This window comes from Aquarana catesbeiana, linkage group LG01 (genome assembly GCF_042186555.1).
Source record: "Aquarana catesbeiana isolate 2022-GZ linkage group LG01, ASM4218655v1, whole genome shotgun sequence".
NCBI classification, from domain to species: domain Eukaryota; kingdom Metazoa; phylum Chordata; class Amphibia; order Anura; family Ranidae; genus Aquarana; species Aquarana catesbeiana.
In genome coordinates, this window is record NC_133324.1 from 134,193,688 (window position 1) to 134,219,642 (window position 25,955).

Genomic DNA, 25,955 nt, shown 5'->3' on the forward strand with positions numbered 1-25,955 from the left:
TGACTTCCATCATCCAATCATGTGCAAGCAAAAATGCTGTTTTTTTATTTTCCTTGGACGTGATTGTGTATTCTTTTCAAAGTGAAGCTTTCCTCATTTACGAAGTCCACTTTGCAAAGTGTACAGTCTATTTGCCTTTAGTAAATCAACTATATAGAGGGTGAATCGAAGCCCCGCTCGTCTCCCCCTCCGTTCAGCGGCGCCGGCATTGCAACTGTGGGCACTGGGCTGTGGCTTCACAGCCTGGCAACCACTGCGCATGCACAAGTGGCGCCGTGTGCCGTGATTGGGTGCTCAGTCACCTGGGACCTATAATGGGTCCCAGATGATTGTCAGGAGGGAGGGAGCAGAGCTGAGCCCTTCCTGTGCCGAGGGGGAAGTGATGTCACCAGCCCAGGCACTGGAAGAGGCAGACTACGAGGGACCCCCTAGCAACAGGCATTTAGAGGTAAGTAAAAAAAAAAAAAATATCCAAATTTTTTTTGTATTTTTTTTTTGGGATTTTTCATGTAGTTTTTTTTTTTTTTTTTGGGTGGAATCCCACTTTAAGCTACAGCTATGATTGAGTCATGGTGCATTTGGCCAAATAAATCTGTTACTGACAGTTTCTGATTCTTTCCAGCAGAGGAAATTTGAAAACCTTTACCAGGGTAAAGATGGGATACTGTATATTAGAGCTGCACGATTCTGGCCAAAATGAGAATCACGATTTTTTTGCTTAGAATAAAAAGATCACGATTCTCTCATGATTCTCTCACGATTCTCACGTAAAATCTTTCACATTATACAAAAAAAAAAAAATGGCTAATTTTACTGGTTAGATTTCTTTTTTTAATTCATTAAAGTAATTTTTCCAAAAAAATTGCATTTGAAAGATCGCTGCGCAAATACAGTGTGACATAAAATATTGCAACAACCACCATTTTATTCTCTAGGGTGTCTACAAAAATATATATATATGTAAGTAATTTTCTACCAAAAAAAATGATTTTAACTTGAAACCAACAAATGCCAGAAAAAGGTTTAGTGTTTAAGTGGTTAAACTTTTTTCACTTACACAGGAAGTCTATTCCTTTGACAAATTGTTACAATGTTTATACTTCGGTTCAACTGATAAAGAATGTTTTGTTTCGCCCTGTTTTTCTCTTCCTTTTTGATCACTGTGGCTTCAGAAGAGCAGAGAGAATTGTTTGCATAGAAAGAATTGTGAAACACTTTAGTCAAGATCGCGATAACGATTCTTGACGATTAATCACGATAACAATTTTTGACAATTAATTGTGCAGCTCTACTGTATATAATAAAAGCCATGTAGCTTTCACCGCTAATGGGAGATCTTCCCCCTGGACTTCATGAGGGTTATGGTGAGAGAATTACATGCATCTTTCACAAATGACAAATGCTTATAAAGACAACAAAGAAGCTTGCAGCATCCATCTAAAACCGTAATGATAGTTTTGTACTGCCTGTAAGCTAATAAAGTTTAATAACATTTAAGAATTAAAATTACAAGGATCACATGCATGCATTATTTATGAACTACCTTACATTAAATTTTAAATATAGCTCTTAGGAGATCCTGCATCCTCTTCTCCAATTTAAAGAATGAGTTGAATGGGTCACAGAAGGCTGTATGTAAAAAGTTATAAAAGGAAGGGAAAAAGTGACGTTTGAGTTGTAAGGTGGGCATGAAAAGCAATGTCACATGATGTAATTTATGGACATTGATATTCTGTCTTTGTCTTAGTTTATTACATTGTCCTTAGAATGCATAAAAGCCTGCTTGGTCAGAATTTTTGCAATACAATATTGAATGGTGTTTAGTTAAAGAGTAACGTGTGCACTGCTAATTAAAGCTGTCTAGTTTTGGTTAAATGCAAATAGAACCTAAATTCCTACATTAAATTACCATAAAAATGAAATGTGTTCAAGTTGGCATCATTACATAGGCATCAAATGTATTTATTGTAATTAAATAATTAAGCAGCATTTCCAAACAACCTCAGAACTCCCCTTTAGTAAAAGCAAGCTCAGTTCCAGGTTTGCCCCTTAAGTTACTAATTTGCAGGTCTGTACTTTGTAAAGTTTGTGCCCCAAACGGATTATTTACAGTTGTGCTCATAAGTTTACATACCCTGGCAGAATTTATAATTTCTTGGCCATTTTTCAGAGAATATGAATGATAACACAAAAACTTTTCTTTCACTCGTGGTTAGTGTTTGGCTGAAGCCATTTATTATCAATCAACTGTGTTTACTCTTTTGAAATCATAATGGCAACAGAAACTACCCAAATGACTCTGATCAAAAGTTTACATACCCCAGTTCTTAATACCGTGTATTGCCCCCTTTAACATCAATGACAGCTTGAAGTCTTTTGTGGTATTTGTGAATGAGGCTCTTTATCTTCTCAGATGGTAAAGCTGCCCATTCCTCTTGGCAGTAAGCCTCCAGTTCCTGTAAATTCTTGGGCTGTCTTGCATGAACTGCACGTTTGAGATCTCGCCAGAGTGGCTCAATGATATTGAGGTCAGGAGACTGAGATGGCCACTCCAGAACCTTCACTTTATTCTGCTTAGCCAATGATAGGTCGTCTTGGCCTTGTGTTTTGGATCATTGTCATGTTGGAATGTCCAAGTACGTCCCATGCGCAACTTCCTGGTTGATGAATGCAAATGTTCCTTCAGTATTTTTTGGTAACATACTGCATTCATCTTGCCATCAATTTTGACCAAATTTCCTGTGCTTTTGTAGCTCACACATCCCTAAAACATCAGCGATCCACCTCCGTGTTTCACAGTAGGAATGGTGTACCTTTCATCACAGGCCTTATTGACTCCTCTCCAAATGTAGTGTTTATGATTGTGGCCAGAAAGCTCAATTTTGGCCTCATCACTCCAAATGACAGAAGGTTTGAGGTTTGTCTCTGTGCTGTTTGGCGTATTGTAAGCAGGATACTTTGTGGCATTTGCGTAGTAATGGCTTTCTTCTGGCGACTCAACCATGCAGCCCATCTTTCTTCAAGTGCCTCCTTATTGTGTATCTTGAAACAACCATACCACATGTTTTCAGAGAGTCCTGTATTTCACCTGAAGTTTTTTGGGGGTTTTTGTTTGCATCCCAAACAATTTTCCTGGCAGTTATGGCTGAAATTTTAGTTGATCTACCTGACCGTGGTTTGGTTTCATCAGAACCCCTCGATTTCTTGATTAGAGTTTGAACACTGCTGATTGGCATTTTCAAATCCTTGGATATCTTTTTATATGTTTTCAGAGAGTCCTGTATTTCACCTGAAGTTTTTTGGGGGTTTTTCTTTGCATACCAAACAATTTTCCTGGCAGTTATGGCTGAAATTTTAGTTGGTCTACCTGACCGTGGTTTGGTTTCATCAGAACCCCTCGATTTCTTGATTAGAGTTTGAACACTGCTGATTGGCATTTTCAAATCCTTGGATATCTTTTTATATCTTTTTTTGTAATCACACATAGGTTGGACTTGATGGACTTGTGTCTTTTTTCAACCTCGCCTACTATGTAACTATATCCCTTTCCTGTTTTATACAATTCAACTACCTTTTCCCGCAGATTCTTTGACAATTCTTTTGCTTTCCCCATGACTTAGAATCTAGAAACGTCAGTGCAGCACTGGATGAAAGATGCAAGGGTCTGTGAGGAGTCCAGAAACTCATTGACCTTTTATACACACACACACTAATTACAAGCAAACAGATCACAGGTGAGGATGGTTACCTTTAATAGCCATTCAAACCCCTATGGGTCAACTTGTGTGCATGTTATCAGGCCAAAATCACCAGGTTATGTAGACTTTTGATCAGGTTCATTTGGGTAGTTTCTGTTTTTATTATGATTTAAAAAGAGTAAACACAGTTGAGTGATAATAAATGGCTTCAGCCAAACACTAACCATGAGTGAAAGAAATGTTTTTGTGTTATCATTCATATTCTCTGAAAAATGGCCAATAAATCATAAATTCTGCCGGGGTATGTAAACTTATGAGCACAACTGTAAAGAAAGAATATACAACACCATTTTGCAAATAGGTAAAGCCTAGAAAGAAGAACATACACAGTCCCTAATATAAAAACTGCAATACGCCATTAGGAAAGAAGAAATCAATGAGAAAGTTGCAGTGAAAAAAATCAACCAGGGTCAAAATGTAATTGCTTTTTATTTAGCACTAACAAATAAAATAACTAAAGAGATCAAGAACTGTGGAAGTTACGGCAAAAAAAATGTAAGTAGGGGACAAAGGACTAGTCACCAGTATTGACTACAGATAACCTTCAGCTGATCTTTTCCCCTTTTATTGATTTATTGTGCCTTGCTCCACACTGTATCTCTGTATGAAGACCAAGTTGGTAGAAGAAAAAAATCTGTTCCTCATAGCAGAGCTACCCCCTTGATGACTGGTGGAGTATAAGTATCAGTAGGAGAGGTGATTTGAACAGAGCCATAGAACAAATTAAGCAGACGCGGGGACATCTGAATGTCTTCAGGTATAGTTTCCTCTCCAGTAAGGCCATCACCAAATTTCAAACCAAATCTCACTCTAAATCCCATGAAAATATAGATCAGAGGCATACTGCCCTAGGTCTTGCTTTGCAGATATACAAATATTGGGCTCAAGGCACATTGATACTTTTTAGTAGAAATTCAAGACAAAGGGTACATTTTTGAGTACTGCTTAGGCACAGTTAACCTTTTAGGATGTTTTCAAAAACATGAGTTTTAGCGTACATTTAAAGTTAGATGGCAACAAAGAGACTTCATGGTATGCTGGAATGCACCATCATGACCAGTCTTCCAGTTACATGTAGGAAAGTGTCAGATCTTTTGATTTTTTTGCTCAAAATTTCAGCAAATTAGGTTTCTGTAGGCCTTGACACATAAATAAAATGTCCTCCAACATATTAATCATGTCAAAACCACTACTCAGCTCCGCTGCAGCAAACCTTTGAAGTGATTAGGGTTTATTTACTAAAGGAAAATAGGAAAATAGGCTGTTCACTTTCACATAGCTTAATGAATGAGGTAAAGCTCTCCTGACTTTCACTATTGTTTTTTTTTTTTACTTTGCATGTCATTGGGTATTTTATGCAAAGTAAATTTTCATCACATTGGGGTTAATTTACTAAAGGCAAATCCACTCTGCACTACTAGTGCACTTGAAAGTGAAGTCACTGTAGATCTGAGGGGAAGATCTGAAACGAGGGGAAGCTCTGCTGATTTTATCATCCAATCATGTGCAAGCTAAAATGCTGTTTTTTATTTTCCTTGCGTGTCCCCCTCAGATCTATAGCGACTGCACTTCCAAGTGTACTTGTAGTGCAAAGTGGATTTGCCTTTAGTAAATAACCCCCATTGCCTAAGCTTAGTAAAAATTATCCTTGCAAAGTGAACAGCCTATTTGCCTTTAGTATAACCCTTTCATGACTAAGCCTATTTCTGACATTTGGTGTTTACAAGTTAAAATCCGTATTTTTTGCTAGAAAATTACTTAGAACCCGTAAACATTATATATATATTTTTAGAAGAGAATCTAGAGAATAAAATGGCGATTGTTGCAATATTTTTTATCACACGGTATTTGTGCAGCAGTGTTTTAAACGCAAATTTTTGGAAAAGTGACACTTTCATGAATTTTAAAAAATCCAAACAGTAAAGTTACCCCAATTTTTTTGTATAATGTGAAAGATGATGTTACGCCGAGTAAATAGATACCAAACATGTCACCCTTTATAATTGCATGCACTTGTGGAATGGCGACGAACTACGGTACCTATGAATTTCCATAGGCGACGCTTTAAAATTTTTTACGGTTACCAGGTTTGAGCTACAGAGGAGGTCTAGGGCTAGAATTATTGCTCTCGCTCTGACGATCGCGGCGATACCTCACATGTGTGGTTTGAACACCGTTTACATATGCGGGTGCGACTTCCGTATGCGTTTTCTTCGCTGCGCGAGCTCGCGGGGACAGGGGCACTTTAAAAATCTTTTTTTTTTTTTTTAATTTATTTTATTTATTTTTGTACTTTTATAAATTGTGTTTAAAATTTTTTTTTTTTTTTTTACATTTATTGCTGTCACAAGCAATGTAAACATCCCTTGTGACAGTAATAGGTGGTGACAGGTACTCTTTATGGAGGGATGGGGGGTCTAAAAGACCCCCCATCCCTCCTTTACACTTCAAAGTATTCAGATCACCGAAAACGGCGATTCTGAATACTGTGTACTTTTTTAAATTCTGCGCCATTGGCAGCCGAGTACACGGGAAGTGACGTCATGACGTCGCTTCCGCGTTTACAACAAGAAGGCTGGAACGAAGCTGCTCACAGCTTCGTTCCAGCCCGCCCCCAGCCTCCGAAGATTCCCGATTGGACACCGGGCCTCCCGATCGCACGGGAGGCCCGGTAACAGCGGCGGGAGGCGGCGGATGTCCCCTCCCGCTCCTCCAGTATAACAGCCGAGTGGCTTTTAGCCGCATCAGTTGTTATACTCGGGTAGCCGATCGCCCGCTGGAAACAACGGTACCGGGATGATGCCTGCAGCTGTGGGCATCATCCCAGTATATTTATTTATTTATTTATTTATTTCAGGTACTTATATAGCGCTGTCAATTTACGCAGCGCTTTACATATACATTGTACATGCTCATCAGTCCCTACCCTCAAGGAGCTTACAATCTAAGGTCCCTAACTCACATTCATATACTAGGGCCAATTTAGGCAGAAGTCAATTAACCTACCAGCATGTCTTTGGAGTGTGGGAGGAAACTGGAGTACCCGGAGGAAACCCACGCAGGCACAGGGAGAACATGCAAACTCCAGGCAGGTAGTGTCGGGGTTGGGATTCGAACCAGCGACCGTATAACCCCGGAAAGCCGAGTACGCATATGTGCGTACGGTCGGCGGGAAGGGGATAAACTGTGTCTCAAGCTACATTTCAATCAAGTCCTGTAATCATATACCACCCCTATCCCATTATGCCAAAACCTATTTCTTTGCTATGCCATGACTGTACAGTATACATGAGAGGAAAAACCATGAACTTATCCTCTTGCTAACACAAAGAAAGGAATGGCAGTTCATATCCAGGGTTATTACAAACAATTAATAAAAATTCCAGCAGCAGTATCAAACTTCCCTCCTACTGATACGCAAAGTCAGTGCTCAGTGGGTGACCTTGTAGAATGCAATAATATATTGCAGGAACTCAGCAGGTGCACCAGGGTCTGCTCACCAGTGTGAATCCATCTAAGGTAAGAAGCAGCTTCTAGGCTTGACTGCATTTTGGGAGCATTCCATTCACTGCATAATGTATACATATTTTATAATATTATTGAATTAATTTATTATTATTCATTTCATTGACATGCTTTGTTATATGTATATCATAGGAGTAGTCTAAACATGCAACCCAGGAACCAATTCCTCACCTTGCTCTGGAGGAGGTGTCCAACTGTCACCTTATGCATTGAGCCCTCATATAACAGTGATCTTCCCCTCTATGCAGCTGCGTGTGTCATTTCTTTACCTCATTACTTTCTCACTCTATTCTCCCCAGGGGTATTTTTAAAGTAGTAAAGCGTCTTGAATTGAATGTATTTGGTACTTCCTAAATTACTTACATAATTCTCTGGTCACAATGATGTAAATACAGTATATGTAATAGCGAATCACATTATTTATGCTATTGCATTTAATTATTATTATGTATTGCAGTACACCAGCACTTTACTAATTAACTGTGCTTTATCTGAATACAGAGGCTCCTAATTGCAGTACCCATCAGGAAGTCTATACCAAGAATCCAGTTTCATCCTGGAGATGGAATAAAATGCTCCTACTCTATAGGACAGTGGTTCTCAACCTGGGGGTCAGGACCCCCTCGGGGGTCGAATGATTATTTGACAGGGGTCACCGAATCCTGGGCTGTTCCTGAAGCCCGCACCGTTCTCCCAGCCTTTTTGTGGCCGCCCAGCAGGGCTGTACCTGGAGCCCGCGGCCACCCACTCAGCCTCTTCATAGGTGCCTATTCAGTTCACGGCATGGCTGGGGGACAGAGACTAGAGGTCAGCTGACTGCTGAGGAATGTGAAGTGGGAGGGGCTGGAGGAGACCCTATCTCCTGATTTCGGCATAGGTGTCACTGCTATGAGACACCACAAAGTCACAGACACAGTGAAACCGGAGACACAGTGGGTAACACTACCTGTGATTATAGTTGCCATTAAAAGGACTCAGGGAGCGCTAAATGTCTGCGGGTAAGGGGCGCAAATTACTTGTCTTGCATTGGATGCTGACAACCCACGCTACGAAAATAATTTTACTGTTAGGGGTCCACACTACTTGGGAAATTTTATCAAGGGGTCACGGCACTAGAGGGTTGAGAACCACTGCTATAGGAGAATCTATAGGAGAGTGAACAATAGTTGTTAATGTACTTAATTATCATCATTATGTTGGAAATATCTTTTTTTTATTGCTGTTATCTAATTCCATTCCAGGATATAGCCAGTATGATGGCAGATGTTCAGAATTGGCATTAATTAGTTACTGAGAGAGAGATATGAAGCCTGTGGTGGATTTAATATGTCCCAATCAGCCAAAATTACATATCTGTTTTGGGTGGAATAGCATATAATATGGGTTGCTTCTAGTGATGGGTGGGCAATTTTGCCAAACTTGATTTTGTCCCAGACTTTTGCCATAAATATACAATTTCTCTTTAAAGCTGGGAGCACAAAGCTGTGGGGCCCTGTTACTGTCTGACATGGCTTTGTTTATCATTAAAGTCATGTGATCACATCAATATCAGTGTAATTACATGGCTTTCTTGCTAATGTCCTATTATTGTCTTGAAGATCACAAAGTTTTGTTTATAAACAACATGGTGAGCACATTATTTTGTTAAACAATGACATAACTATCACATGCCTTTGCAAAGGGTTAGCCTTATGGCCCGTACACACGATCCGAAAATCAGACGAAAAATACCGCTTTTGAAGCAATCGTACGATAATCAGAACAGTAGTACAGAGCTTTCGAGAGCCGATCATGACAGTTCATCCGATATTATCCGATCAGACAAACACGAACATTTTTCTCGTATGATACCAAATCGTACGATTGTATTTATCAGTACAGTTGTCCGAAAATAGAATAGAAATACACTACAACACATGACATCACTTCCAATTTTTTTATTCTGTCGTACGAGAATTTTCGTAACTTTAGCAACCTCTTTATTTTCGATATGCGACTAGCATGCAAATCGTTCGATTTTCGGACGTGTGTACGGGCCATTACAATTATTTCTAAGCTTAGGGTTAGAGCTTGAATGTGTGCTTGGGTTAGCTCTAGGGTTAAGGATAGTGTAATGCCCCGTACACACGGTCGGATTTTGTTCGGACATTCCGACAACAAAATCCTAGGATTTTTTCCGACGGATGTTGGCTCAAACTTGTCTTGCATACACACGGTCACACAAAGTTGTCGGAAAATCCGATCGTTTTAAACGCGGTGACGTAAAACATGTACGTCGGGACTATAAACGGGGCAGTGGCCAATAGCTTTCATCTCTTTATTTATTCTGAGCATGCGTGGCACTTTGTCCGTCGGATTTGTGTACACACGATCGGAATTTCCGACAACGGATTTTGTTGTCGGAAAATTTTATCTCCTGCTCTCCAACTTTGTGTGTTGGAAAATCCGATGGAAAATGTCCGATGGAGCCCACACACGGTCGGAATTTCCGACAACACGCTCCGATTGGACATTTTCCATCGGAAAATCCGACCGTGTGTACGGGGCATTAGAGTTGGGGCTAGCAATTGAAAGTCCATTGCACCCATAACAGCCACCCTAATTCTGCATTCCCCATTGACTTCAATACATTTTACCAAAACTGTAAAATTTCAGCATATTGTCCTCAACTGAAGAGAAAACTCCCACTTTCGTTCATCCCTAGTTATTTTTTCCATGCATTTAGGGCAGAGGACAGATATGTCGCTACTCTCTGGGGACAAGCCATCTCGCATCATTGAGTTATAACCATGTGAGTGCAGATCCTATATCAATATGCAGAAGGCAGAATTAATTAACCTGCTGAATATAATTTATGATTGGCTTGAGCTTGAATGAGTGGACATAATGGGACTCACGCTGTAGTGTTCCAAAACATTAGGTAACACAATACTAAAATGACTGGTGTTATCACACAAGCATTTTTTTAATTTTCTCCTTTGTACTGTCAACACATTTTTTGCATATTGTACACAAGCCTCTTTCATAAAAAGTGCAGGGACAGTCTTATAAAGGATACTTGCCTATTCCATGCTCTTCTGATTCTTCTAAGGCTCATGCACACAGGACGATTTTACAGCTGCTGTTAGGGGCATCTGATGTCTTTCTTAACTGCCTCTAAACACCCTTCCATGTTAGCCTATGTGTCCATGCACACATAAACTTTCAGAGGCATTTGGAGGCATAAGTGTTTAGGGGCAATAGAAACGACAGCTTGTGCATCCAGGAGCAGAAACTGTTGAGGTGTAAAAACGAAACACACCCAAAAATGCTGCTAAACGCTTTAACAAGTGTTTAGCCGCGTTTGGCATTTTCACATTAAAGGGAGTGTTTCTACTGAACAAGTGCCAAAAAACGCTAATGCCAAAAAAAGGGGAAAAACAACCATAAACGCTATTCAAAAACGTGGTTAACAGTGCTTTTTTAATGCTGCTTTTCCATTTTTTTAAACGTCCTGTATGAATGAAGCCTAAAAAATGAAAATGCTGCCTCTTTTTCTCTCAGTCTAACTGCTGTTATACTAGAGGCTGATACCAAGTCAAATTTAGGTACTCTTACAAGCTGAATGTGATAATACATTTCAAATTAAGGTACCCACGCTAGCTCAATTTAACAACAGCTCTACAAAATGGCCAAAATTGAGCAATAAGATTACCCCCCTTCCCATAGATTTCAGTGGAGTCTAAGCGTGATTTGTGAAACTGTTTTTGAGCCAAACCAAAGAAGATTCGTTCATCTCTGCATGCTGTTGTCAAACAAAAGGCTTAGGAAGCCAGCCACTGCCACAAAGGGTCGTGTATCAATTCCAAAATAAAAAAAAATGATATCCATCCCTGTATAGAACTATCAACTGTCCCTAACAGGTCCAGCACACACTCACAATAAGGGTGCTGTGCGGCTATTTTTTTTTTTAGAAAGGGTTTGTTGGTTATCAATTCCATCACATTTTTCATTCTTGTGACTCAGCTAGTCAAGGGACAAAAAGCTATACATTGCATTATAGGTTGTTTCTTGTTTCTAGTTGTGAACCTCCAAAGTTTTCAAGCAAATGTTTGCGATTTGCAAACGTTGTCAATCATGGAAAATTTGCGGCTAACCTATGGAATCAGTGAACCTGGATTTCACTGCTAATGGTAGGAAGAGGGAAGCAAAATAAGAAAAACTTTTTCAAAATCAGTACATTTTGAGGATTGGTGCAGCTTCTAGACTGGTCTACAAGTGCCATTATGGTAGAGAGAAGGAACCCCAGAAAAGCTGTTGAAGTGAATGCTGAGTGCAGCATCAAGCAAACACTGCAATTATGTTTAGAAAAATATGGGCAAACAGTTCAAAATATCTGGTGCTGAGAATTATATCCTGCTCTACAAATATGTGAAGGATGTATCACTTTGGCTTGTTAATGGACATAAACTTAAAGTAGACTTTACATTTTTATTTTTAGTTGGGTAATTTGTGTGGAGTAAGGCAGCACGTAAATCCGTGCCAGATCTTTACTGCTGCCCTCTTCTCATCCCTGATCCTGCTGTGATGGGCAGGTCTCTGAACTTCCCCTATTTTAGATCATGTATATTAAACAATTATGGGTTAGTCACTAGGTAACCACTTTTAACAGCATTATAGCATCATTTGGTCCCTACTCCCTAGTACAGTGGTTCTCAACCTGGGGGTCGGGACCCCCTTGGGGGTCGAATGACAATTTGCCAGGGGTCACTGAATCCTGGGCTGTTCCTGAAGCCCGCACCACTCTCTTAGCATTTTTGCGGCCGCCCAGCAGGGCTCTTCCTGGAGCTTGAGGCTGCCCACTCAGCCTCTTTGCAGCCGCCCTTTCAGTTCACGGCATGACTGGGGGGCAGAGACTGGAGGTCAGCTGACTGGTGAGGAATGTGAAGTGGGAGGGGCTGGAGGAGACCCTATCTCCTGATTTCAGCATAGGTGTCACTGCTGCGAGACACCACAGAGCTGGAGACACAGTGAAGCCAGAGACACAGTGAGTAACACTACCTGTGATTATAGTTGCCATTAAAAGTCCCCACTACAGTGGGAAAGAACAAGAAAGACAACTAGCGAGAGGGATGGGGGAAAAAAACAAGAAATTAGGATAGAGAGAGATAAAAGGGAAAGAAAGGAGAACAAAGAGAGAGTGGTACATCCTAAAATGTACCATAAGGGGTGTTAATACTATACGAGTGGAAGGGACTTGGGGAGCGCTAAATGTTCGGGGGTTAGAGGAGCAAATTACTTGTCTTGCCTTGGGTGCTGACAACCCACACTACAAAAATGTTACTGTTAGGGGTCCCCACAACTTGGGAAATTTTATCAAGGGGTAACGGCACTAGAAAGGTTGGGAACCACTGCCCTAGTAGGTTCTCCAAAGTTATATGCAATAAATGACCCTAAGGATGGCAAACCAGAAACGTCACTTTATGGCAGATCCCTGATGTTGCTGAGAGCAGGAACTCAAGAAAGAATGAGTTTGCAATTTCACTTTAAAACGTATTTCCACTCTGAAAAAAGTATTTTTTTAAAGTCAGCCGCTACACTGTAGTGGCTTACTTTTAATAAGGGAGCCCGCGATGTTGCCCCCCGAGGCCAATCCATCCATCGGATTGGGTGCAGGCGCCGCCATAGTAGCTATGGGAAACCGGAAGTGGAGCCTTCAGGCTTCAGAGCCGGTTTTCTGCTGCTCATACGCGAGTCAAGCGACACTTTCTGAATGGCCCCGTCATCTTCTGGGACGCACACAGGTCCCAAAAGGCAGCAGGGGCAAGGAGGATGGGCAGAGCCAGAAGAGGACATGACGTACCTCACCGCGGCAAGGCTGGGTCAAAAGTTCACCGTTAAAGTACTAAGGTAAGTGACAAAAAAACTATCCAAAAATGAGGGGTGGAGAGGTGATCTTTCCTTTAAGAACAAGTTCTAAAGTTGGGTGGAACTCCGCTTTAATTACATGTCATGGTAACAATATGCTTTGCTGATTAAGTAATAGCAAAATGGTCTTACCTACACAAAACAGTGAGTAGTCTTATGAAAAGGCATTTCCACATCAAAAATAGGACAACAGCAGAAATGTAACTAAAATAACAAGGCCATGGTGCATAGATTAAGCCATGTCAGGCATCAATAAACAGAAAAAGGGCCGCCACACACTGATGATGTCACTGTAATCCAAGTATATTGCACAAATGCACTAATTTGTCCATTACAACCCTAAACGTGCTCAAGTGTAATACAATTTAATTCAAATTATACATTTATAGTCCTTAGAAAAGTAAACATTGCTGAGGAATAGGTGTTTGTTCAAAAACCCAAAGGAGGATCCAATCCTTCTTTCTTTTCGAAGGAGGTGATGTGAAATCTCAGCAGTATGGACACAATGGGGTTGATTTACTAAAGGCAAATAGACTGTGCACTTTGCAAAGTGCATTTACACTCTGCAAGTGCAGTTGCTCCAAAGCTTAGTACAGTAAATTAGGTAAACCTTCACTTTGAAAAGAGTACCCAATCACATGCAAGGAAAATAAAAAAAAAAAAGATTTTTGCTTGCACATGATTGGATGATGGAAGTAAACAGAGCTTCTGCTCATTTACTAAGTTCTGGAGCAACTGCACTTTGCAAAGTGCACAGTCTATTTTCATTTAGTAAATCAACCCCAGAGAGTCTAATCTTTCTATGCTTTGTTCAAAACAAAAAGTTTGGACTAGAGTTAAGATTTAATGAGAGCACACAGCTTGTAGATATGGAGAAGAAGGTAAGCTTGGTCACTAACCTCATGGGTCCAGAAGAAGATTTCCACTCTAACCACCCCACCCCAGTATTTCCATCTTAGTGCAGAGTACACTGGAGTTGATTTGCTAAAACTGGAGAGTGCAAAATCTGGTGCAGCTGTGGATGGTAGCCAATCAGCTTGTAACTTCAGCTTGTTCAGTTAAGCTTTCACAAAAAACCTGGAAGCTGATTTCTATGCAGAGCTGCACCAGATTTTGCACTCTCCAGTTTTAGTAAATCAACCCCATTGTGTCTTCCAATTCTGACAACTAGTAAATAAAAAAGAGCTTTAGGCTCCATGTACACGGGACGTTTTTACAACCTCTCCTGAACGATTTAACTTGACAGATAGTAACCCACGTTTAAAACGTCCGTTTTGCCTCGTTTACATGCTGCGTTTAGCGACGTTTTGCGTTTAGAAGCGTTTAAAAAATTTTATTTTTTTTTTTTAAATGGCCAAAAATGAAAAACGCCTATAAACGAAACGCTGCTAAATGCGGGTTACCCCGTGTAACCGCGTTTAGAAGCGTTTGGCGTCTGAAACGTCAGAAACTTCGGCGTCTGAACTCATTTTTTTGCCTTCAAAAAAAGGCCTATAAACGCAACTGCCTAAAAACGACAGTAAATGAACCTGTGTACATGTACACGTAAGATAACATTGAATGAGTTCAGGGGCAGTTGAAAAAAGTGTCCAACTGCCTCTGAACGTCCGTTTACCAGCAGCAGTGTACATGGGGCCTTACAGTTAAAGAGGTAGTAAACCCTGATGGGTTTTACTTCCTTTTTTGTACCCTGCATCGCATACTAGCACATTATGTCACACTTACCTGCAAATGAAGCCCGCGCTGTCCCCGCTGGAGGCCGCATCCATGTTCGCCCCCTTCCTTCCGAGGCCGACCGAAGTCGCGTGACAACACTCCTGCGCATGCGCGTGGGAGCCGCCAGTCAAGGCACTCGCTAGTGAAGAAACGGAAGCAAGGAGGGCTGTTTCTTCACAACGCATGCGCCGATGACTTAATTGGAACAGTACACACGGCGCACATTTAGGAGATATTTACTGTACCTATAGGTAAGCCTTATTATAGACTTACCTATAGGTGCAACTTGAAAATTGAGGTTTACAACCTCTTTAATATGTGTTACTGTATGATTATCTGTCCAGAAACCAGGAAATCATGTAATGATATCACAGGTGTCTACAGACAGGAGTAAAAAAAATCAACCAATCAACTTGAAATTCACTGTTTTTTTATAATATGTAGCAACCTCTAGTGTGCTACTAGTGTCAGTACAGGCAAATTTAAGTTATGATTCATGGTAAGTTTGTGAGTCAGAAATTTGGTTAGGATTAATGCAGGTCAGGCTGAATGGCTCCAAGAGGCAGGTTTCTATTGGGGGATCCCCCTGGATCTAGAAGTTTGGAGAAGCTTCTAGAAGTTAGTGAGCGGAAGCAAGGAGGTACTGATCTGCATACTTGAGTAAACTTGGCCAATCTGCAGGCAGAATGTCTTGGCAGGGTGGCTAGGTCAGCCCTTAAATAAGGGGGAGCCATGCCAGCAGGGAGTCAGGTGGAAGATGGAGTGCTGTGGAGGCTGTCAGGGGCCTAGTAGGGGACCCCTGGGCCTGGGTGGGGGGGGGGTTTGCCTCCAGGCTGGACTCCGGCTGGCTTGGGAAGATCCTATCAGTGTCTCGGTTTGAGGAGGGGTCTTGCCTAAGGAGCACCAGGAAGAAAAGAGGACAGAGTGAGTACTTCAGCACACCCAGGGGTTCACAAAGGGAGAGACTGCCACATGTAGGAAGCTTTCAGGAGGACAGCACTGTGCTTAACCATTCCTATCCCTTGCCCTGGGAGATCTTTGGAGCAGCCAGGTGAGCTGGTGAACAAACAACCAGAAGTGCTGGTAGTTCCTGCAGGCAGTAGAGCTGGGAGCAGTTCTACAGAGGAGAGGAGATACTCCTGTAAGCAGTTTACAACATACTGTGCTATTTTTTCAAGGGGGCAGAGAGCTCCTGGTCTTCAAGGGACATTTGCTTTTGATCACTAAAGACTGACGGTGTCCAAGAAGGACACTCCAGGATTTTGTACATATGAAGGAATTTGTCCCCTTCATTGTTTCCATCAAGTTGGGCATTCTTTAACCCCTTTTCCCCATTTAAGTTATTACCTCTAATAAAACAACAAAAACCAAGCTCAGAGGCAAATTTCTCGTGTCCGGATGTGAGTGAAAAATGCTTGTTGCCTGGATGTGCAGGAGCCAGTTATCAGCAGCCCTTTCGGGGGAGTGCTTCACATACATACCAAAATGTGTATTCTGACCACAGCTTTTGTTTATCTTTGACTCACTCCAAGCACTAGGTACTGACTGCTATTTTCAGGTTTTACACCATTTATGTGTACAGTCCAGGTGGGAACAGTGACATAAAAGCAGGAAGACACCTCTCCCCAAAGAGGTTATTATTTACCGCTGGAAGAATTGTGGAGGTTTTGTAAATAACAACCAACCAGGGGTGGCACAACTCTTCTCAACAATAAAGGAATAAACCATTACAAGGCCTTGGGGAACTCAACATTCACTCAGCCACTCATACAATTGTATATTCCCTCCTCATATCACAAGCAGAAATATGTGTGCCGTAAGTCTCCTCCAGTATTGCTCCTGTTTCTTCTTGCTTGAGTCTGCCATTTTGCTGAAGCCCAGAGCCCCAGCAGTAAATCATAAAGTGGAACTAAACCTATTGATTTAATGGTTTCAAAAAACTGTTAAATTCCTGGAACGTCGGGGGATTGCTAACTGTCACATTTGCTTGTGTCCTCAACCAAACTGTCAAACCATCAAATGGTTGGTGTCATAACTGATCACATATGCAGCACCATGGCAGTTGCAGATCAAACTGAAGCAGCTCCCTTGGTTGTAAAGGATAGGAGGGTTTAATTCTGCTTTAAGTCTGTCAGCAGGTCGGCCTCTACAAACTCCACAGTGCCTAAAAATGCCTAAAAATGGAAAGCAACTGAGCATGTGCAGAGTGAGACAGTGTATTACTGGACATTAAACAGTATAGGTACTTATTGTTAATGTTTTACCTGCAAAAGGGGCCAGCCTGAAGTGATCTAGCAAAACCTAATTTTCTGACTTATGTTCCACTTTAATCTTTTGTAATATAAATCTAGAGCTGGCCCCAACTGGAGGAATTGGGTTGTTTGGAATCACCTTTTTTTCATGATAGTTGACGTCCCTATTACAGCCTATTAGGAATTAATCAGAATCTACAAGGTACATTTTCTTATCCCTGCGTTATTAGCAGCAATAAACAGAATATTAGACAAAGAAATCCCACCACTTTTGTTGATATAGGTACCACTGCCTTTTACCTACAATTTGCTAATACAATCATTAATGCTACATACATGGGAAGATTATCACACAGCTGCACTAAAACCATTTCTACTGTGTAAACATTTTGGCCTGTGTTGCAAGCTTTAAAATTACAGCTCAATCGGCAGTCGGATTTAAGGATTTATGATTTACTGTATTAAAAAAAAAACAACAACACATGAGAATGCTGAGAAAAATCAGTTAAAAAATGAATATTACCCCCCCCCCCCCCCAAAAAAAAAAAACAACAAAAAATGAAACCAATGTCCACTTTAATTATCCATATTGTGCTCCTACAGCTGAGCACTCACTAAATGAGAAGATATGGGAAATCCACAACGACCAATGCACCATAAATGGCACAATACACACCTCCTAATGTATTGATGCTTTACTATCACACAGGGATGCATTTGTTAGAATGAAAGTCACAGGGGTGGAACCATTGTGCACCAAGTTGGGTATTTTAAATAAATATCAATTCCCTTGAGAACACTTTTAATTACTGTCATTGACTTGCATCAGCAGAATTTGTAAATGGGATCAGTAAGCACCACAGTATTTCAAATAACACATTTACTTGGAAATTCAAATAAAAAAAGCAAAGCTTTCCATTTTCATAAATAGGAGGTAAGAGTGCAGTACAGGAAAAAAAAAAAAACATAAATGTTCCTTATGTAAGATTACAATCTATGCTACCTAAGGCACATCATCACAATCAAAAATACTAAACTTGCTAAAGGTAATGCCTGAATTCTTCTTCTATCATTGTGCCTGAAATAAAGAATAAAAAACTAAAATAACTAAAGGTAATTTTAAAAAAGTAAAGTTTGCAACCATAAAAAAGTTTTACTGTACACATGGTATGTTCTATTTTATCTCTGCTGTAATCATCCATCATTGGTTCTGATTTAGATATAACAAACTGAAGTTTTCTTCCTGATAAAGTAATGCAGAAAAATGCTAGCAACATATTCCCTGCTACATTAGTTAAAAAATAATTTAAAGCAGTCACATTTTACACACACTCATATATACAATTACATGTCAAATACATATGGTACAGGCATGTGCATGTACAAAGAAATACAGTATGGGCAGTAAACATCTGTATCATTCAAATATCAAATGGAAAACGGGATGGATAGATAAGTCTTTGACCATCATTATCAACCCAAATAATCTTTCAACACACGCACTTATATATTATAACAAAAGCATATACTGTGTAGCAGACATGTATATTTGTTTGGCCTGCAGAGTCATATGCAAATCCACTTTATCCTGAGCTTTTTACATCCAATGTGCAAACCAAAATATGCCTCAAAATGAACTAAATGAAGTGGCCCATCATAAACGCTGTGGTTACAGGTTTTTCTGTATTTGCAAACAGATCTGTTGTAACCGAATAGGGTTTTGTGTAGTCTGATGTTCCTATGAATGACGTAATGCACACCATTACCACAGGGCTTGGCTTGCAACTATGAATGTATCCGCATTGTCATGCCTTCAGAATAGTAGTAAAATTCAGTTTTCATTTGCCCTATAAGGAAAATTTTCTTTTTTCACTAACAGGGATTCAAAATGTATAAAAGTTACATACTTCTGTATAATTCCTAATTCCCAGTACTATAAATATTGCTATACATACTACCAATAATATAAGATATTCTACATGACTCTACTGAAATGTTACTATATGTAACATCATAATATGTAATATAAAATAGGTAATATTTAATCTAAAATATTACATATAAACCCTAATTAGCATGTGAACAATCTCTTTAATAAACACACCTGAGCAATCTCAGGTAATCCATGTAGTGTGGTGTTATACAAACAACAGGTGTACATACAATATCATTTAAAATGAATGTTCCACAATGTAAAATGAACAATGCATGTTTGTACCATGCTGCTCTGTCTGAAAGATTTTTCTTTAATGTACTGTGAATGCTGTTATTTTCTCAGTAGTAAAATGCATGTGTAATATACTGCAGTGAGTTCAGTCAACTAGTCATTTAGTAGGAGCAGATTACACAGCAGCGAGTGAATAGTCTAATTGGTAATAATAAGATGTAATGGAACCAGTGCACACCCAGTCTAGGAAAATTGGCGATACATGGTCCACAATATACGTAGCTAACATTGACAGCTGGTATTTTATCCACATCATAAACAAGGTGTTTATTTTCTCCATTGTAATGTTTCTTACTCCCTGTGGAATTACTTTAATTTTAATATATAACTGGAGCGGCGTATAAAAAAAAAAAAAAAAAAAAAAAAAAAAAGGTATCTTAATGTACTAATTGCAAAGGAGCATAGAAATATAAGCATAGTAACATATCTTTTCTAGAGTTAATATAACTTTCCTGTCCTCCATCAAACACTTTTCCAGTTATGTAAATTTTATGCCATACTGCCAAACCGGTTCCACAGAGATCAATAGGAGATCAAAATGGGGGGTGGGGTGTTAAACAAAAAAAAAAATCCTGTTAACCAATTGGGTGTTAGTAATTTACGTCCTTCCAATTTAGAGGGTCCCCGCCTCTTTTCTTGCCAAGGGATAGCTGACGCAACATTTTTCTGTGACCTGCAATTATATTACGCAATTATATTTGCAGGTAAATGTTGACATTCTTCAAAGATGAAAAAGATCCAACAGCTGGTAATTTCTAAATGAGCTTTTACCATTCCCAGCTATATTTCCGCAAAATGGCAACCGTGGGTTTGCTAATCGCTGGATGTCCAGTGGACCACAGACTATGAGCGAAACAGTGATATAAACTGAAAATCCACAACCCTGGGACTAAATGACAGATGTAACTTTTCTATCATTCAGAATGGCTGTACATCAGATACTGAAGACAACGCTTGTCAAGTTTGTTAAGTATTACAGTACTTGGTGCCATTGCACAATGTAGGAACCACACATGTACCCCCATAGTGCCTGGTTATTTTCAACTCTCTGCACTGCAGTTGACTGCAGCTTACCCTGTTCTTGTCTACTAAGGGGGTGGAGGGGGGGATTTTAATGTTTGGATCCAGCCAGTCTGCTTAGTATTACCTTTGCGGGAACAGCTACTACTATCAATCACAGCGCACCCTTTGACGCACACTGATTCTGGTAATGAGATTTTGTTTGCCCTGACACTCTGCATTTGGCTCACTGTGCAGTTGTTTGACAAATGACAGCTCTTGGGGATGACTCAGACTCCGCAGAAACAGAAGGTCTCATTTTTAACCCCTTCTATGCCAGAGGGACCTTGAGCAGAAGGCACTGCAGGCAAAGGAGGCAGCGAAGAGTGCTGGGGACATGCTAGTTCTGCAGCAAGCTTGCTACACTTTGAGCCAACTACTGCAATAAGTTGTCATCTCCTGGTAAAGCAACACCAAAAAAAAAGCAACAAAGTGAGGTTAGCCAAACCAAACAGAGCTCATTATTCCGCCTATTTCTAAACGTACAGATCACGTTACTTAATAATAATCAGAATTGGTGGCAACTCTAGAGTATAACGGCAATTTTTGCAAGAAGCTAGATCCTTTAAAAAAAAAAAAATCGACACATCTGTGATTGACACTTACAGTCCAAAACTGATTGCAAAAAAAAAATATATATATATATATATACAGCAAAAAAGATTGTGCAAAACTACAAAGTAAGTTGTATTGTAATTTGCAAATGAAAATGACAGTACATAAAGGCAAGCAATAAAAAAATATTAGCTGTCTTATACAACACAAAAAAAAGAAGAATGCTTTCTCATTACTGCTAGTTCACAATAAGGTTGCAAATGACAGCTGCAAAAAAAAGTTACTAAGTTGTCCCCTATCATGACAGCGCTCTGTTCTCATTGCCTGGGGAATCAAGGGACAGCAGTAGGTGTGAGAGCGTGGCTGCCCCGGTAATAGAATGTTGCTGCCCTGAGTGTAGCCCTACTTACCCCTGTCCAGCTTGCACTCCGCTCGGCAGTAGCAGGCAGCGGCAGCGGCTGTGTAACTGTCAGCAGCGCAGGGAGCTGTCCGCGGCTCAGTGCTGAAAGGGCCAGCAGCAGCAGGAGCGGCGGCGGCGGCGGCACCCAGGGAGGACTAAGCACATTGGGTGGATCTTACGCTGCAGTTCTATTCTGCTGCAGTGCTGAATAAGAGCAAAGAAGGAACAAAGTCTCTCAGTCACACACACACATAGCTTTTTGTAGTGGAGAACACGGGAGGCACAAGGCGTACAGATGAAATGAGCAGGCAGGGAAGATTTGTGGGCAATCAATAATTGAAAGGCTGGGAGTGGAGTGGGCAATCCCAGCTCGTGCAGGGAAGCAGCTGTGGGGGTGGAGAGAGAATGTAGGCATTATAGGGGGGTGACAGGTTTTGCTTGAATAACAATGTAGCAGCCAGCATGTTGGAAGTGTGTGATGGGGAGAGTTTGTGGAAGGGGGTCAGACAAAAGTTAGGAAGTGCAGGATTCCCCTATGTGTATGGACATTTAGGGGCAGATCAGATCTCCTGTGCTTAGTGTATGGGGCAATAAAGTGTTCTGGAAGAAAATGCATTTAAGGTAACAGAGAAAAAGGCTGCAGTAGAAGAGATCACAGCCAGTGAGGGGTTACATGTGTCCTTAGCTCCTCCTAACATAGTGCTTCTCCTATAGACAGAGCTGCACAACTGATTAGATTTGTAAAGTTTTACTATGAAAGCCACATTCATTGTGAAATATAGACCCTCCTCACTAAAAACACATCATTGATGGCATACTGTATAATTAGCACTGTGCAACTTATGGTATAATGTTCACACATTACAAAATAATACTGGAGAGTGCAAAATCTGGTGCAGCTGTGCATAGAAACCAATCCATTTTTTTTGTCAAAGCTATGTGGTTGTAAAGGCTGAAGTTTTTTGATCTTAAAGTGACACTAATGGTTCGGGTTTTTTTTTTTAAAATAACACATATCATACTTACCTCCGCTGTGCAGCTCGTTTTGCACAGAGTGGCCCTGAACTGCTCTTCTGGGGTCCCTCAGTGGCTCTTGTGGCTCCTCCCCATATCAGATAACCCCCTTGGAGAAGCACTCTCCCAGGGGTTACCTTGCGGGCGCGAACCTGACTCCTGCATTCAGCGTCCATAGATGCCAAATGCAGGACTTGGTCCTGCCCCTCGGCGCCCGCGTCATTGGATTTGATTGACAGCAGCGGGAGCCAATGGCTGCGCTGCTATCAATCTATCTAATCAAAAGCCGAGAACCCCGGGCAGAGAGAGAGGGTTCAGGTGAGTAAAACGGGGGGGGCTGGGGGGCCGGTCACTGCAAGGTGTTTTTTCACCTTAATGCATAGGATGCTTAAGGTGAAAAAACACAAACCTTTACAACCCCTTTAATGCACTCTATGCATTAAGATAAAAAGCCTTCTGTGTGCAGCTGTCCCCCTCAGCCCCCCTAATGCTTACCTAAGCCCATCCCTACCCAGCGATGTCCACGAGCCCCCATACCATCCGGGACTCTCCCTCCTGATTGTCTGAGACACAGCAGCGGCGCCATTGGCTCCCGCTGCTGGCAATCAAAGTCTGAATGGACACATGGAGCTGCAGATCGGCTCGGGGTGACCCCGTAGCAAGTTGCTTGCTGTGGGGGCACTTGACAGTAGGGAGGGGCCAGGAGCATTCTTGCCAATGAAAGGAATTAATACCCAAGTGCCTAAACACATCTAAACAAGTTTACAAGCGTCAAGCCAAAACGCCGCTGCCAGTAGGAAAGGCGTCTAGGAGAGATATTGAAGAAAAAGGAAAATTGGTCGCACACCAAGGAACCATGGTTGTGAACAAGCACTAGTTATCCATGTGAAACCGGTCTACCAATGTTCCTGTAACATCCTGTTTACATCCTTTGCACTTTGACAAGTAACTATTCTACAGAAGTTATTCCTTCCATGGTGTGCGACCAATTTTCCTTTTTCTTCAATTACTATTGATGGTGGTGAGCTGGGGCCAGCACCGAGAAGGAATTCTTTATCCACAGTCTGAGCGATGTTACACTCTTTCTGGTCTAGGAGAGATAGCCAAAATGTCCAGTGTGCATGGGCCTTAGACATTCTAAAAGACCCTCCTCCCAATAAACATATTATTTTTTTAGTGCTGACAGTTTATGCAGTGCTTTACATTCACATCAGTCCCTGCCCTCAAGAAACATACATTCTAAAATTCCTATATCACATGCATATGTACACATACTAGGGCCAAGTTACCTGCCATCAATTCTTTGGCGTTTGAGAGGAAACCCACACAAGCACAGGGAGAACATGCAAACTCCATGCAGATAATGCCTTGCTTGGGATTCAAATCAATGAGTCTAGTAATGCAAGGTAAAAGTGCTAAGCAATAAACCACTGTGGAAAAATAGAACGCTGGATAGCCGCACTCCAAAAAAGTTCACCTTTATTAAAAATGATTATCAAAGCATCACAGGGCAATACAGACTAACTGCACTGGACTGACGCACACTATATCTGGTGTGAAATGCGTCAGTACAGTTCAGTTAGTCTGTATTGCCCTGTGATGCTTTGATATTCATATTTTAATAAAGGTGAACTTTTTTGGAGTGCGGCTATCCAGCGTTCTGATTTTCCATTATCTCTGTTGCAAACAGAGCCAGCCCCCTGCCTGATTGCGGAGACAACTGGTCTATGGAGAGGTGATTACTTTGGAGCGGTGCACTCCCACACTAAACCACTGTGTTGACTGTTTCTTCATGTCACACTATATAATTAGCAATGCGTAACTTATTTCATATATTCACATGTTAAATCAAATAATGCATTATAATTTGTTTTCAGAAGATGCCACAACTGTGCATATTTGATGAAAAGTAAATGTGTTCAAAAAAAGGAAAACTAGAGACACTATTGCACTACATTACTTTGGTTTTATAAACTTTTTTCTCTTCTACATTTTTCCAGTAACATTATGTACTTAAAGATTTCAGCTGCCCTATTCTTGACTCAGGTGCACATTGTACATTTCTTTTTCCCTATATTTAGCAGTGAATAACTGTGCACTCTCACACTAGAGCATTTTACACAGACAGATATCACTTCCCTATCCACAACTTTGATGGGTGTTATGTCCCAGTATCACTCACATTGCTGACTCAAAAATATGCTACTGCCCCTAGATTTCCAACGGCCTGCGCCCTGATCAAGGCTCAGAAGCACATTGCCCCTGGAAGCTGAACGGAGGAGTGATCCTGTTCTACTGAAGAATAGAGCCAGTGGGGGTGTGGGGGTTAGCGGGTGTTATTTAAAGGCAGCGCAGCAATCATGTGCAAAATGATAGCTTCCAAAAATTGCTTCCTATCTGATCTGATTCCAGAAAACAGAAGCCTAGATGCTTTGGATGTCCACTATTTGCACCTCTCTGCAGATCTTGTAATCTTTATTGAAAATGTCTGAGGTATCTACATTTGACCAAAGGGATTTTCTAACCATTAAACTGTTTGTGATGGGGATAAAACTACCAATGAAGGGTAGGCAGCAGAAACTGTACCAAATCCTCACCATGTGTTTTAATGGAGTGAATGGGTTACATGGGAAAGATGTGAGATTAAAAGTATTCACAGAAATGTAGCTATATTAAGGGTGATGATAGAAATCACTGTCATATTTCATATGGTCCTGCATCGGCCAGCTAGTAAAGAATCCATTAGACAAAAAATGAAATGTTAAAAATCAACTAATCAAAAAATTGAACCAAACTAATCAAAATTGACACTACTAGACCACATCCTCGAAAAGAACAATTATTGTTACAAATGGTGTTGATCGGTCACATGAAACATTACATAGTCTGGTTGAAAAAAATACATCTAGTTCAACGAGTCTAAACGTGTTTAAAGAGACCCTGTCAGTGCATTTTTTTAGCACTGATCACTGTATTGGTGTCATTGGTCCCCAAAAACTGTTACTTAGGGTCAGATTTGTCGGCTGCAATGTTGCAGTCCCGCTAAAAATCGCAGATCACTGCCATTACCAGTAAAAACAATAAAAAAATTAAAAGTCCCTAAATCTTTCCCCTATTTTGTAGATGCGATAACTTTTGCGCAAACCAATCAATATTTGCTTATTGCGATTTTTTTTTACCAAAAATATGTAGAAGAATACATATTGGCCAAAACTGATGAGTACATTTGTTTTTGTTTTTTTTTTTTTGGATATGTATTATAGCAAAAAGTAAAAAATATAGTTTTTTTTTTCTTTCAAAATTGTTGCTCTTTTTTTGTTTATAGCACAAAAAATAAAAACCGAAGAGGTGATCAAATACCACAAAAAGAAAGCTCTATTTGTGGGGAAAAAAAGGACATACATTTTGTTTGGGTACAGTGTCGCACGACCGCCCAATTGTCAGTTAAAGCGACACAGTGCCGTATTGCAAAAAATGGCCTGGTCATTAAGGGGGTAAATCCTTCCGGGGCTGAAGTGGTTAAAGAATACTATGCCCCATAG

At 40.6% G+C, this 25,955-nt stretch overlaps 1 protein-coding gene across 1 annotated transcript in view; it reads right to left on the reverse strand.

Annotated features, from left to right (window-relative positions):
• SV2C (synaptic vesicle glycoprotein 2C) overlaps positions 1-21,747 on the reverse strand; it is a 278,922-nt gene extending 257,175 nt beyond the window's left edge. Inside the window, exon 1 of the mRNA XM_073624025.1 lies at positions 21,410-21,747. The gene's annotated coding sequence lies outside the window, so the exon portion shown is untranslated. The remainder of the gene's footprint in view (positions 1-21,409) is intronic.
• Between the last annotated feature and the right edge of the window lie 4,208 nt (positions 21,748-25,955).